Raw genomic sequence first — 15,265 nt, 5'->3', positions numbered from 1 at the left:
ACCCCATAGCCCCAACCCCTTCTCCTACCTCCACCTCCCCCTGCATGCACTCCACATGCACCTCTACTCTGCTCCAACCTGTCCTTGACGTGCTGGACATGCATTCATCAAAGGTCTTTCTCTCAATGAGTCACCTGCCATCACAAATTACTTAAGTATCCACATCCCTCCATCCATCTACGCTCCACACCCTGTCCCCGCCCATCTGCACCCATATTATATGTTTTCTATAATCCTCCCTCCATCCTAACAATAAACACTGAGGTCAGTGCAACGCTAAGTGCTTCCTGGCAATCATCATCGGTTTAGTTGGATGTATGTGTGTTTTTGTGTGTGTGGACTTGGTGGGGATGGGGGGACAAGCAAAGTTCTGTTCAAATGGCCTTCTAATCATTTTATCCCTGTTTTACAAAGGCACATAATAAGTGATTTACAAAGGATTATCTGAGTAATATATACATGAGTTGATTTTTTTTGGCCCGTCTTCTTTCTTTGCATTTGTGCCCTCCGTCTCTCCCTCTGTCTCGCTCCTCTCCAGGCATTTATGTAATGCTGTTAACAAAAGCAGAGAGAGAGAGAGAGAGAGAGAGACACAGAGAGAGAGAGAGAGAGAGAGAGAGAGAGAGAGAGAGAGAGAGAGAGAGAGAGAGAGAAGGGTTGGGAGGAGAGAGGCAAAGTAAGGGAGAAAGGGAAGAGATGAGCGGAATTTCAACGAGCTGTCCTTGATGACTGACCGGAGTGTAGCGTCATGGTAACACTGCCGTTCTGTTGCAGAGTCGTCCAGGAATCCAGTGTGTGTGTGTGTGTGTGTGTGTGTGTGTGTGTGTGTATGAGCGTGTGTGTGTGTGTGTGTTGGATGCGTGGGAGGAAGAGCGTGGGAATTGAGAAATGGGTTGATGTGATGAGAAAAACTCTGCATTTCATTCAAGTTTGAATTAGTGAAGGGAGGCTTTTTTTTCAAAATCATGCGCTCCTCAGATGATAAAGATCTTCTACCCACCTCCCTCCCTCCCCCTTATTTCTCACTTTTCATTTCCTGACATTGTACATCAAACGCTTCCCCCTGACATGTGCTAATCATATGTTTCTACAACATCAGCACTCGGATGTAATTAAAAGCATCAACCTTGCTGCGGATAATTTAACATTACCTTCTTCATTATGCTCCATAATCTGATTCCGCACACTTAAGGCCTCCTTTCATCTAATCAAAGTCATCCAATGCATCCAATCACAGCCTGGCAAGCATGTGTCCCACCCTGCCGCCCATCTATTGACAAGTATTTTATGACTTCCTTTGAGCACAAAGATTTATCATTGGCACCATTTACTAAACAATAATGTGATGCTGTTTAATGTTGGGTGTAAATCAGTGGAGCGGGTCAAACGTTTGACATTGGCGTTGACCATCCTGTTCACCCAGTCTGTATCTCCCAATGGGCCCACTGGCAACACCCCTCTGGGAGCGAATGGGAGTACTAGCTTGTAGATTTATGAGGCCCCATTACCCTTTTATTACTGTAAGTAACAATGAATAATTGTTTGTAATCAGGACATTGGGTTGGTGAGAACAGTATTAGGTTCACCTCATATATCATTGGACAAATACTAGTGGTGGGGACAGTGAGGAATGAGGACAATATTGGGGAAAGACCTCTCTTGTTTGTAATTGTTTAACCCCCAAGTGAATATGAGCATGTACAATGGTGAGGAGGCACAAAGGCTTGGCACAGAAACACGTGCAGGCTGATATACCCCTGCTGCCAACACATGCAGACACGTATACTGAAATTGCTCCTGCAGACGATTGTTGGAGGAATTGCTTATTAACAAAGTGCAATTAATCACAGCCTTGTGCTAGTCACCTGGGCAACTGAAACCCAGTGTGTATTGAAAGCAGTAGGGAGTGGGCTCCAGCAGGCGCTCTAAATGGCTCTAATATAACACGCTGTGCTGTAAACACCACCGCTTGGTTGTTTGTCAAAAAGAACTCACAAATACCTGACATTAGACTCTGACTGGCCTGTGAGCGCCAATAAATAAGCGTGCTTTGTTTTTCCCTTTTGTCTGTCCACTTCTCATCGCTTTGCATTTCACAGAATGTGCTCTCAACTAATGTATTTATAACATACACTCACAACGCCACGGCGCTTCTTTTCCATTTTCCTTCATGACACCAGTGTTGGCCAAAGCATCGCATTTCAGAAGAATAACAATGAGAGTTACTGCGCACAATAAAAACTGCAATTCCCATACCAGATGCTCCCTAAGGGGTGTTAGCAGGTTGGATGATGAAGGCTGGCGAAACTACACCTCCCAGGGGGCAGAGCTTCATTGCCAGTGCTCCTTCTGGGGGTAATAAACTTCCATTGATCCAGTGACAGCCCTGATTAAAATCAATTCTGAGTCCATAGTGTCGCAGTGTGGCAGACTGCGGGGACTGTCAGATGAGGAGAGATGGTGTGTGTGTGTGTGGGGGTGGCTTGGAAATGCTTGTCAATTGATGCCAAAGTAAAACAATGCCTGTCTAATGAGCCTGTCCCCATCGTCTATGACACCTCCGTACCTTTTTTTAGCTTTTTTTTTAATTTTGCCTCTATGTCACATTGTGTCAATAAAATAGCAGGGTGTCAACTGTCATGGGAGAGTTACAGTTTGTGTTTGTGTTCAAAGGTGTTTTGGTTTGCAGTGATTCTGCACAATGACACTTTGGGGGAATATAAATCAGCATTGGCTTCCTGCAACATATTAGCAAATTACAATCGGCAGTTTGTTATGAATACATCAGCGGAATTCAGACAAGCCATTTATTTTATTAACATCATCAAATGCTTGATCACGTTTCACACTATGTATATGGTGTGAATGACAGAACCAAACACTCTCATAGGGAACTATGGGTGGATGCTATCACTTTGGTATAGTAAGCATATGTATGGTGAAGAACGGTTGGAGTTCCATAACTAATCAGGACCAACATTGTGAACATTGGTCTTCCATTCAACAAGTGATAAGAAAAGTACTCCAATTTTTAGCCTATAGGGCGCTACAGTAATGAGTTTTTAAACCTGGAAGTAAGTTAGCATCTTAGCACCCTGGGGTCTAAACCTATCAAACTCAATGAGGATTTTGAATGGGTTCCTGGTTAGATTTCTGAAATCTAAACAGGTTTCAGGAATCTGTTTAGTTATACAATATATAAATTAGTTAGTAAATCCCCTCCACTTATGAATTTTTAAGTTTTTATGTGTAAAAGGCGGTTGCTCACAAGTGGCTAAGTGAGACTCCAGTGGTTGTCGAGGACATTAATCGTCTGGTTGTGTTTTTCAGCGCTCTTGCAAACTCTTTTAGATTGTAGATTGGGTTAATAAACAACTTATTAGGCTATGGTGGCGCTAGCTTGTCAAAACCGATGATTAGCTTGTCGGAGATCTTCTGAACCATAGCATAACGTTAGCTTTAAGGTACCCATCCCTATACACAACCATGCAGGAATAATAACTCATTCAGTACATAATAAAAGTCCATTCGAATGTATTTAAATAAACTTACTGCTTTTCAGTGTCCATTTTACTTTGTTACTACTACAATTTTTTTATGAATTTTTTAATATAACTTTCCCCATGAACTTGTAATATTCATCATAGCTCAGTAAACAAAACATGAATTCACATTCAGCATTTCAAAAATAACTCTCGTTTTTAGCATATAGCTCGTAATATTTATATAGATTATATTAATTTTACAGTTCACACAATGAAAAACACTTTTTTTTAACTCAACACTCTCGTCATCTTAGCTGCATGATTTTTTATTTTTTATTTTTTTTACCGGGGCCCATTACTGGCTTAGCACCACATTAGCCTGCACCGAGCGGCTACCAAGAGTTTTACACACAGCAATGAACTAGCAGCACAAGATTCATAAAGCACATAAACAGGCTTCAGACATTAATAAATTATTCAGACCCATTTCTAGTTTATCCTGACTGGTTTTAGAGAGAATTTAAGGCTAGGTTTCAAGTTATTTTCAGTGTTTAGCACTCTGATAGCGAGTTAGCATGCTAATTTAAACACTGACCGTGACTCACCGGATTTCTATTGTTTACAACAATTCACGTCATCCTACTGGAACTCGCGGCACACCGACGGTCTCTTCTATCTCTCTGTCTCTTCTCTTCAGTTGTCTGACTTCTAACTGTTCGTTTTTATCAGTTGAACTCTAAGTTTCTCTTTCTTCTCTTGCAGCTACTCTCACACACACACCAGGCATCGGCCGACTCGCAGAGATCGGCGCTAAGGTGAGCTAACACTCCTGTCAGAAAACAGCGCCGAACAACGGCCACCTAACTTAAAGAGACAGTAACGCATATACAGGTTTGTTTATAGGAGAAGATATTTTTACTGCTCCCTTCTCATGGAAAAATACTAGTGAACTGAGATTTGACAGAACACTTAGAAAATTATTACTTAATATACAGGTAATTGACTAAAGAACCTGGGGTTTAATTAACCCTGGTTACACCTGCATTAGTGCTTCAAACATCATAAAAGTGGTGTTCAGTCCTGAAGATTATTCTGCTGAAGAAAATGTGTAAGCATCATAAACGTGTGTTTGAAACAGAGCTTATTTTCTGCAATGATCCAAAATCCAATGCAAAAATCCCATAGGCGAATCCTCAATAGACCCCATGGTGACGCCAACTTCTGGCTTGGCCTCCAACAATACGGGACTCTTTTGCTTTCTAAGGTGTATTTATTTGCATAGCCTTGCTCAACTCTCTGCTTCTTGCTCTTTAGTTGCAATAAATTCTATTCACACTACATCATGAATTGTGATTGGATTTTTAAATTAGTTCTTCATAAATATTTGGACATAGCAATCAAGCTGCGGAAAAGATAACATAACTAAAATCACGACCAAAAACACTATTTGCAAAAAGTGAAATGTAATGGTTTGGAATGTAATGGCTTCATGAAAAACTAAATCTATTAAATTGCAAAGTTTACTTTTGAAATTCAATATGAAATATGAAAATATCAGAGCACTTCATGTCCACCAAAGGACCAACTTTGATGACTTTTGGCAGCGTCTATAGAAGCATCTATAAGACAAACAAACAAAAGGTCAATACTAAGATGCCTCTGCAATTTTTCCTTTCTCACCTTGTTTAATTTTCTTTTTCCTTCCCTATTAATACACTTTTCCCTCTATACCTTTCACTTTCCCTGGAGTGATGATGTATTGCTGAACATGTGACCATGTGTGGGTTGTGAGGGAGAAAAGGGAAAGCACACAGCCATATACAGTACATGCTGTATACACCCTGAGGTAAAATCAATATGTAAACACACACAAAGCATGCAACGTACACATGACGCAAGTATCACAGCCACATAAAGTGTTATTGAATGGAACAAGCTGTGAAACACTGAGTCCGGTGTCAACATAAATTACCTGAATGTCACATTTGTCCACCACAATGATGACGTGGTTAATGGGACACGCCATTTTGATGTCCTCGCCGTGTGAAATGATCAGCTGGAACATAAAGGATACTAAATCTTTGGTAAGAGATAAGCTGCAAAGATAATCTCATTATAAGGAACCTTTACGACATGGTAGTTTTATTCAAGGGAACCTGCAGCAGCTCGTTCCTACAGCAGGGGAATAAAAACGATACTGAATGTGGTGAGTTGATTGTAAAACAGTCAGGTAACCTACAGCATTGCTCATTATTATGTCAGTGGCATTTCATTTTCATTTTACTTGATATATAGGGGTTGGTGGTGTAACCTGGAGGAGGTGCTGTGCTGTCATGCCTTTTAATGCATCACCATCGTGTTGTTGCAGTACCTGCTATTGATTGGATGACACACCAGTAAGCCTTGTAAGCTCTCAATACATCCTCATCACGCGTTTGACACTCAGCATCACAATCTTTACAGTTTCATATTGCTTTCTCTAAAGTGAACATTTTCCATGATGTTTTGCTGCAGTTCATACTTTTTATTTCTCGGCAGCTACGGCTGTGCAGAGCAAATGGAATGTATTGTTATCTTATTTTCTGTAACTGTGTTTTTTTTATCATTACACCATAATACACCCTGAATAGTAGCCACAGTGGAAGCAGGAGGTCTCACCTTAATTCTGAGTATGTTTGACAACAATAAAAGCATTGTGCCGACTTTCATTCACCGTGCTTCTCCCTGTTTTTGACCCAGCTTGACACAAAAACTAAACCACCATTGAAGTATGAATTTACTAGTTTAGTTTCCATACAGGCATAACAGAGAGTATACAGCAAGTTATGAATGGTGGGCAATGTTAAATCTGGGGAAAGCTGCTGATGGCTGCTAAATAGACACTGTTTCCAGCGTAAATAATTTACTTTTGACCTCAGCTGTTCAGACCAAGGTTATTATAGTTAACGAAAACTAACAAAATAACAAAAACTAGAATTGAAAAAACATTTTCGTTAACTGAAATAAAAATAAAAACGAGAGTTTAAAAAAAAAACGATAACTAACTGAAACTGTATTCTGTGGTTAAAAAACTAACTAAAACTAACTAAAATTATTGTGGAAATGTCCTTAGTTTTCGTCTTTGTCAACTTTTTTCATACGTAATTCTTTTGGTTGATATTAAATCTATTTAATCCATCTGGTTTTATGACTTAATAAACTTATTGGGGCTGAGATGGATCAGACAAAGGAAATAAACGAAACATTTATTGTGACCTTATTGAATCTCGCACCCAACAAATACCCCATTACAAAACAACTAAAACTAATAACAACTAAACTAAAACTAAGCATTTTCCAAAAAATAAAAACTAATTAAAACTAATGCACTCACTCTGAAAACTAACTTAAACTAACTGAAATTGAAAACAAAAATTGACAACGAAATTAAAACTAAAACTAATGAAAAATCCAAAACTATTATAACCTTGGTTCAGACAACATTGACAAGAAGAATCCTTAATGTGGTGTTAAAGTTAGAACATCTGTAATTCCACAACAACTGGACAGAGACACAGTTGAGCCACAACTACTAGTTTCCACAGTTACTTTTCCACATTTAAAGGGAACATATTATGCTTATTTTCAGGTTCATATTAGTATTTGTGGTTTCTTCTTGGACATATACTTCCTGTCCACTTTATTAGGGCTCATCTGTGCAACTACTCGCTAATGCTAATCAGCCAATCACATGGCAACAACTCAAAACATTAAGGCATGTGACCACGGTGAAGACGACCTGCTGAGGTTCAGAATGTGCCGTGGTTGTTGGTGCCAGACAGGCTGGTCTGAGTATTTCAGAAACTGCTGATCTACTGGGATTTTCACAGAGTTTTTCTGGGCCTGAATGTGTTGTTGTTGTTGCCAGAGGTCAGAGCAGAATGGCCAGACTGGTTGGAGATAATGTAAAGGCAGTAAGTCAGATAACCACTCGTCACAACCAAGGTCTGCAGAAGATCACCTCTGAAAACACATCCAGCCTTGAAGCAGCAGAAGTCCACACTGCCACTTAATTAGGTACACCTTGATAGCCAATAAAGTGGCCGGTGAGTGTATTTACATGCTTAAATGTTTGAAAAACACTTTATTTCTGTAGCTGCTGAATCTCTATTCACCCCTTTCTATGAAGAAGCATTTACATGCTAACCATTAAGGGTCCTCTCGTCGTCTATGTATCATCCATCATTGCAGCCAGAGGAATGACTGTATTGTAAATAGCTGCAATTTTTGGCGTGAAAAAACAAAACAAAACAGACACAATCAACCTGTTACAACAGGAATGTGATCAACAATTGGGGAGAAATTAACATTGTGATGTCCTGACATTGGCATGTAGCGACATGAAGCAGTGGGATGATTGAAACCGAGTCTAGCCATGAAAAATCACCAAAAACAGCTTCTAAATCAAAAGCTACACAATCAAACATGTTCCAACAGGAATGTGAGCCAAAATTGCGGAAAATTTAACAACACTGGCAACCAAGATTACAAGTTTCCCACAGGTTAGTATGCAAGTACATGTGGCAGTCTATAATATCTAAATGCTGCAGTAACATGCTGAGAGCAAATATAGCAATCTGTCATGGGCATCAACTCGAGCTGAGAATGACAGAAAGTTAGGAAAAGTATAATGGCTTTCCTTCAAAATCTTAGTGAAAAAAGTTCTATCTATCCCTGTCTATGCACGTACAATAAATTTGTATCATGCTTTTATGAATTGCTGGTTCATTTCATCAGTTGTGGCTCTGACGTCAGTGAAACTCAAGAGAAACAGTGGGTTGCAGTTAAAGTGAGGAAAGGATAAAACGGGTTGTGGAGCAATGGGAGGAGAATCCATGGTATCTAATACTGGGCCAGATGGGGTCGAGTGTATTCAGCACTGATCCAATACTGCTGATTGTCAGCGAAATGTTCAGCATGAGCAGAGTACATAAAGCAAAGCGCTCCCGATAACTCTCTCAGAACAGCCTTGCAAAAGGCCTCAGGACACCACATTGATTAAAAAGAAAAGGGAATCTCTCTATTATTCCACTGACCCTGATCTTTGAAAGCCAAACCCTGCTGGCTTCCTCATGCAAATGATCCAACCGCAGGACACGTTGGTGCCGCCCCTTGGCCACCGACTCACCATCTAGTCTGGATGCATTATGGCCTCTGAACTGAGGCAGTTGGGCTCGGACACCTGATAGCAATTAGCGTGACACTAGCTGCTAAATGGTGCAATTGGCTGCTGAAAGGCACAGGAGGAAAGGTCCATTTAAACTTGGAAGAGTTATAGGTGTTCGTGGATGGAGGGAAAAGGGAAAATATGCTGCAGGATTTTTGAAGATGAGAAGATCAGCAGTGAGTCATGAATAGAGATAGCCTAGCTCACAGTCTCTAAAGATGAACAGAGTTCCTTGAGGTAGGAAACCAGTTTAATGTGCACTTGATTGGTTTTCGAGGTCCCAGCGTTCCCCTCCCTTTGAGAATTGGTATGCCTGCCAATTCTGCATTCTCGGGATCGATAGGGAAGCACATTACTCGCTTTTGACAAGGTGGTGGAGCACACACTTTCCAAACTGATTGATTTTGCACCTGACAAAATGAGCATATGAAAAGAAAAAAGGTGTTTCAGTCTGCTTGGAATTCTGCTAGAGCACCTCATTTCGCAAGATCAATATCACTACACAGTTTACAACCCCAAACTCCAGCATTATCTTCCAGACAAAGTAAAAAATGTTGTCATTAAAATTAGTCTGGCTCTGACTCACTGGTGGCTCAGGGAGTTTTTTAGTCTTTCCTGAAAAATAAGGGGTACAAAGTGGCACAGGTCCATGCCAGGTTATATTTTAAGATTGGCAAACACTGAACAGATTAAGTCCAGTTTTAACAGTGAAGGCTTGATTCATTTCAGTACTAATTTGATTAATTACATCTGCCAATGAGGTTATGTTTTCGGGTGGTTTGTTTGTCTCTCTGTCTGTCAGCAGGACGACGACTGAAAACTGCTGGCTTAATTTTCTTAACACTTGGTGGGTGGGTGTTGCATGCGCCAAGGAAGAAGCCATTATATTTTGGAGTGGATCCGAGCCACAAATTCATTTTTCACTTCCATTAACATTAAGAGATGTGGCTTGTGTGCCATCACCTTATTGTTTAAAGGCTCTGGGCAATAAAATAAAACACATTCTTTGTAGCCTCTATTATGAATTACAGCTCATGAACACACCCGAAGTTGGAAGAAAGACTTCCCAACTTAGGACATGGGACCATCCAAGGTCAAACTGATCACTTTTTATGCCAACATCTTTGAGGACGTTACAATTTTTGAGTAAAATTGACAAGAACTGATTATTTCCAAAACTGAATGAGACTAGTGTGTTTGCATTCTGCATCAGCACCCACACATTGACTGGATTATTAAATGGTAAATGGCAGTTTTATCTTTTATTTGTGCAAAAAGAATAATAAATCACATGGCGTGTGCACGTGTCCAGTTCTAGAAGTTTCTGTTAGTTTGGTGCATGAAGCTTCCATTGCTCCCAGTGGGAGTAAAACCCATATTTATAGCTTCGAGTAGAAGACAGAAACAGATGGAATATATACTGTGTCTATTTTATGTGTCATGAAATATACTCTTCAAAATGCAAAGCCACATATTCTACGTATAAAAAAAAGCAAAATTTAAACTTGAGAACTGCAGAACCTCAGGAAATTTTGGCAGAACAAGCAAATCTGCTTTTACCACTGTCCTCAGAAGCTACTACGTTATTGGCAATCTCCACTCCAAGCCAAGGCTGCTTCACACAGCATGCCTGAATGCACATAATGATAATGTTGAATGTGAGGTGCATGTGTAACCACACGGTGTCCCTGAATGAGAGCTCCTGTTATCCTCCAAACATGTGCTCTACATGCACTTGTAGCTAAATGACTTGTTGGTATTTGTGAAGCAATTTCACCTTGACAAGCTCTTGTATATTCATTGTAGCGGATGAAAAACCGGATTATGGACTGTGGCCTGAGGATATGTGTTGTGAACATACACTGCATGGAATAAGGAACTGCAACCGGAGTTAAGTGACAGAAAATGTGTTATCCTTTCACAACACTATATGGCACATATAAAACACACACCTGTAGCTGCAAAGCTGCTAAATCCATGCAGCCCTTTTCAATAGACTGACACAATACAGCGCTCTCAAGTCAGCATTGTTAGTCAGAAATCCCCAGTCACAGTGCTCCTATGTAGCGCTCTAAGGACAACTGATAAGCACAGACACATTGGAACGGTTGGAGCACTGATATACTGTAGCACTGTGTGGAAGAATCAGAGGCAGAGAGAGAGACAGAGGAGAAACAAACAAATCCCTTTCAGCACTATCTGCAGTTGGTAACAAAACTATTTTAATCCTATAATACTGAACAGATGACTAGACTTTAATTTAAGACTCCCAATAAGCAAACACATGCACCTCTAACTAGCCTTAATCTGCTCATATGTTTCCTGTGGAACTGTTAAAACGGAGAATGCTTTGGTGTTTATCAGATCTGAACTAAACGGGACATCAGATTACCTCGGCGTGATGCCGGGGCGTGAGGTAGTTAGGGCTCGTTACTCATTATGAAACAGACACACCACACCACATCATGCACCTGAACTAGCTGCTGTATACGTGGGCAGAGCTGAGAAAATAGGCAACCTGGTCTCACAGAAATCCGTGAAATAGCCACGGATTTCGCTTAACTCAAAATCCGTGGAATAGCCACGGAATCGCTCAAATTTCCGTGAAACTGACACGGATTTGGCTACAATGCAAGTTAATGACAGTCATATCCCGTGGCTATTCCATGGATATTTGTTCCTATTGGTTTGTTCCAAGTCACGTGACTTTCAAGGTCCCGGCGGTCAGAACAAAAAACATGGCGGACAGTTCTCTCATTTTTAGTGAAAAATCAATATTTTGACTTAGTTTCTGCATAAAAATGGATTTTGATCACATTTCTAGCGAGAAATATATGTTTTATTTTCTAAATATTCACTCAGTGAATGTACATAATCACTTTGTATGTTGGAATAGCCACGGGATATGACTGACATTAACTTGCATTGTAGCGAAATCCGTGTCAGTTTCACGGAAATTTGAGCGAATCCGTGGCTATTCCACGGATTTCTGTGAGATCATGTTGAAATAGGCCTTTGGGCACAAACTTAAAAACGCCCCCACAACCTCATTCTCAACAGAGTTAGGCACACAGACTTATTTTGTTGTTATTTTGATTCTCTTTGTAGTTGTTTTGTCTGTCTTTGTGGTCATTTTGTGAATCTTTGTTGTCTCTTTGTGTCTTTGTTTTGTTTCTCTATCATCATTTTATATCTCTTTGTAGTTGTTTGTTTACCTTTGTGGTCATTGTGTGTCTCTTTTGGTTGTTTTTGCCCCTTTTCATGGTCATTTTGAGTCTCTTTTGTCTCTTTGTAGTTGTTTTGTCTGTCTTTGTGGTCATTTTGTGAGTCTTTGTTGTCTCTTTGTGTCTTTGTTTTGTTTCTCTATCATCATTTTATATCTCTTTATAGTCTTGTATTTTTGTGGTCATTGTGTGTCTCTTTATAGTTAATTTGTTAATCTTTGTAGTGATTCTGTGTTTCTTTGTGGTTGTTTTTGCCCCCTTCATGGTCATTTCGAGTCTCTTTGTAGTTGTTTTGGTCTCCTTGTAGTAGTTTTATGTTTCTTTGTGGTCAGTTTGAGTCTATTCCAGGTCGGTAAGTGTCTCGTAGAGTGACATTTTAGCAAACAGACATATCACCATACATATTAATCATTCTTGCATGACTTTATAGGACAAAAACACAAACTTAAGAGATTACCCATTTAAATCTAAATCTTTTCTATTGTGCATTTATAGTTGGTATTGTTTGTGTAGAATATGGCCCCCACCGCCAGTGCAACCGCTTTGCCTGCACTATCAACATTAACGCTCTGAGTGCAGGAAAGAATGTTTTCTCCTTTTTTTCTCTCTTTGCATTAGCTTTTGTGCCATGCAGGGTGTCGCCCAGGGCAACAAGCCTGTAAGCCAAGCAGGATTGATGTTTAATGAGGATGACTCTCACTGGCTCCTTATCACAGTCATGTCACCCAATACTGACACTTTTAATACCGCACGTCACTCAAGGCGCTCCGCACAATGCCACAAGGACTGTCAACAGCCACTTACCTGCACTGGTACACACACACACACACACACACACACACGGTTATGTCCACAAAGACATGTAGGTGTTATGCTCTAGATTGCATGTGCACACATACACATATACAGCCTTAGGCAAGACGCTGTTGTTCTTCATTGGCTGTTGCATTACTGCAGCAGAACTGATGTAGGATAAGGAGCCCAGATCCTTTCAGAGTTTTAATGGAACAATGTGGCATCAAAGGGGATCACAGGCCAGACGGGCTGATAGAAGGGAGGTATTTAGTTTGAGCCACTCCCCAGAACACCTTGTATTGTTGACATTTTGCTTTGGGAAACACAAAGAAGAGACCCGGCGCCTGAAACCATCTTATCAGCTTTGTGCTCAACAGGTTAAAGGCTGGTCCAGTGGTCTCTGCACCGACCGGTGAGGCTCCAGTTTGTGTGTCTAAGCGTATATGTGGGCTGGAAACAGTCAGAGTGCTGGTTTTTTTTCTTCCCTGAGTGCTGCAGTAGAGAGGTAATTGTCAACTATGCATCATCTTGTGACACATCAGATCAAAAGCATTATCAGGTGAAGAGGCAGTCAGCCCTTGTCCTCGCGGCTGACTCACTGCTGTTTCTCTTTCATTCATGTTCAACTGATCGCTTTTTTCTCTCGCTTCGGAGCCTCGATATGAATATTTTTGCATTTCAAATAAAAAATAAAGCAATACTAGCAGCTACTACGTTTTAACACAGACAGACCAAACCATCAAACACGTAATATGTAACGGCAGTCAGGCAAGTATTTTTATAAAGCATTTCATGAAAATGGAAGGTGACATTATCCATAAAACAAAACCTTTTGTGTCTTAAAATGGGATTGTTCCCGACAAGTTGGAGGTTCTTGGCAAACCAAATCCTCCGTCTTAATCCAAAACCAAGGGCAACAACACATTCGGCTGACATTTCCCTGAGTGAGTAGAGGAGAGAAATTGATGGGAAATATATGTGAGGGCAACATAATAACTTTAATGAGCTACAAGGCAGTTGGTGGCAGGTTTTGCAGTGAGGGTAGACGAGCCATATTTCTTCCAGTGATAGACACATCTTTTCCTCTCGTCTCTTTATTTGTGGCTTTACAGTGCCGGAAAGTAGCTATATGCAGTCTCTATTTGAAGCCATTTCATTTCATATTACCGGAATAAAAGTATCTTTTTTAATGCCTTCGTAATTTGGGTCGGATATTCTGAGAGATGTCCTTTCGAGTTCTTTCAAATGAGGACTTTCAAGGCCTCGTCGTGGGTTGACCGGTACTGTTGGATGCCAGGTGATTACAGATTTTGATCATTCTTTTATGCAAATTAGAGGAGCTTTTCATTTCTGTATTTTTCTCCTTGGTTAATGGCTTATATGAATTGTACAAACAGTTCAAAGCATCATTTTTGATCCTTGAAAAACTGCTTTTTTTAAATAGATAAATCACCTGATGATCATCTTTTAATACTAATAATACTAAAAACCTATAATGTCAAAGTACTTATTGTAAAGTAGTTTATGCATAATACTAAATCAACTGAATGAACTCCAGACTAATAATGCTTTTTCCCACTGTATTTTCACACTGCAGCAACAGATACAATATTCTGGCTTAAATCTGCACTAAGGAATATTTACATATTAAAAATTGACCAGATGACAATGTGTTATGGAATAGAGTTCTGATGAACAGAATTATCACCCAACTCTGCAGCTCCCCTCAGGTCTGCAGGGCGTTTCAGCCCATTAACACTCTTTGTGAGGCGGCTCACACTGCAGAAAACCTGATAAACTCACTAAATGCTTCGCTAAATGGCACACAGACGTAGTTAGCGACTAGTTGGGGAACACAGCGGAGCATTTATTGGCTCCAGAGACATTTCCCTCAGGAGTTGATGGAGATCATAACAATGCTAAAATGAAAATGATAACTGGACTTACATTTAATGGATGCTAATGTTGCTCCATGTCTGCCAGACGTTTGAACAGGGAAATGTTAATGTGCTATGAACCTGCAACTTTATAGGACAATGTTTTGAAAAGTTGTCTTTTTGAGTTTATTCTAGTCTCTCCGTTCTTGTACTTTAAGAGTAATCATACGGCATAATTGGAGGGATAGATGCAGCTGCAAAGTAATGAGAAGTTAAAGGGTCCCATATTGTAAAAAGAAACATTTCCATTTTTTTAAATGTATCATAAAGCAGATCTAAGTGCTATATAATAACTGTGAAAATGTCAAATCACTTAATCCATAGAGAAATACACACAGCCCGTATTCAGACGATGTCACAGCTAAACTACATTAAGATAAACATTTACTACAACGTTTACTGCTCACCATACTGATAAACGGGAGGGACTGACCAATAGGAAATCCTGTCAGAAGTCCAGAACAATTGTCCCAAAGACCCCGTCCAACCTGGTCTCACAGAAATCCGTGAAATAGAAACGGATTTCGCTTAACTCAAAATCTGTGGAATAGCCACGGAATCGCTCAAATTTCCGTGAAACTGACACGGATTTGGCTGCAATGCAAGTTAATGCCAGTC

General features: G+C 40.1%; 1 long non-coding RNA gene across 1 annotated transcript in view; it reads right to left on the bottom strand.

Annotated features, from left to right (window-relative positions):
* Nucleotides 1-531: 531 nt before the first annotated feature.
* Nucleotides 532-15,265, bottom strand: part of LOC131985305 (uncharacterized) — a 41,078-nt gene continuing 26,344 nt past the window's right edge. Inside the window, exon 3 of the long non-coding RNA XR_009395622.1 lies at nucleotides 532-552. This is a non-coding gene — a long non-coding RNA (uncharacterized LOC131985305). The remainder of the gene's footprint in view (nucleotides 553-15,265) is intronic.

This window comes from Centropristis striata, chromosome 14, assembly GCF_030273125.1.
Source record: "Centropristis striata isolate RG_2023a ecotype Rhode Island chromosome 14, C.striata_1.0, whole genome shotgun sequence".
Classification (NCBI taxonomy): domain Eukaryota; kingdom Metazoa; phylum Chordata; class Actinopteri; order Perciformes; family Serranidae; genus Centropristis; species Centropristis striata.
Note: the sequence above shows the minus strand (reverse complement) of the source record. Positions and strands in the feature narration are given on the sequence as shown.